This window comes from Penaeus monodon, chromosome 19, assembly GCF_015228065.2.
Source record: "Penaeus monodon isolate SGIC_2016 chromosome 19, NSTDA_Pmon_1, whole genome shotgun sequence".
Lineage (NCBI taxonomy): Eukaryota > Metazoa > Arthropoda > Malacostraca > Decapoda > Penaeidae > Penaeus > Penaeus monodon.
The window spans coordinates 17057475-17058362 of NC_051404.1; the positions used below are offsets into that span (position 1 = coordinate 17057475).

Sequence of the window (888 nt, forward strand, 5' to 3'; positions counted from 1 at the left end):
AATGTTAACACCACCCGACGTTAAAGAAATTACTCTCCACAAACGAAAGCCTCTCAACCAAATCCACCTCAGATGCTCGTCCTGCTCCTCGCCGCCTGCGCCGCCGCCAGCTACGTGGGCCCAGTGCACCAGCCGCTCGTGGGCGGCCCCGTGGTCGTGCGCGCCCCCTCCCACGACTCCGCGATCATCCAGAGCCATCGTCTGGGCGGAAACTTCGCCTACTCCACCCACGAGGCTCACGCCCACGCCGTGATCAACCCGATCGTGCCCACCGTCAGGTTCCCGTGGGCGTGTCCTTCCACCCGGGTCAGCCCATCGTGCACTCCGAGACCGACTACGTGTCCACGTACGTCCCTCGCTACGGCTACGCTCAGCCCCTCGTCGCTCGCAGCCACTACTAAGGGGCGAGAGAGAGGGCCAGGGGATGGCTGTGCTGGTATAGCAGTCGCCACGGTTTCTTGCCTTCTCACTTAATATCTCTCTGATTCTATTTTTTTTAATCGATCGTCATTTTTGTTCATTCGTCCCTTCTTTCTCCCCCCGTTTCATCCTGGTCGTTGAGCGTGATGTTCCTTTGGCTTGGCGACAGAGCCCTTCAGGGTTGGTCGCCCTGCCTTGTATAGCTGAGGTGTATGGCTTGTCATTAAAAAAAAAACATTGTATAGATTTTTATCAGTAAAGCATTTTCGTAAGTGTGTATTTTTTATGATACAATGAATGGTCTCCTGTTTCTGCGGTCGTTGCAATATCTGTGCTAAAGAATATTTATACGCATGATATTGTTGCTAATATTCGTTTGATATTTATAAAACTGTTTTGTACATGGTATTAAGTTTATTATCATGCAGAATTGAAGAACTGAAATAATGTTTAAATAATTGTAAATGG

The 888-nt window shown here is 50.0% G+C and overlaps 1 pseudogene; it reads left to right on the forward strand.

The window, feature by feature from the left end:
- Nucleotides 1-692, forward strand: part of LOC119585108 — a 1158-nt pseudogene extending 466 nt beyond the window's left edge.
- Nucleotides 693-888: the final 196 nt, after the last annotated feature.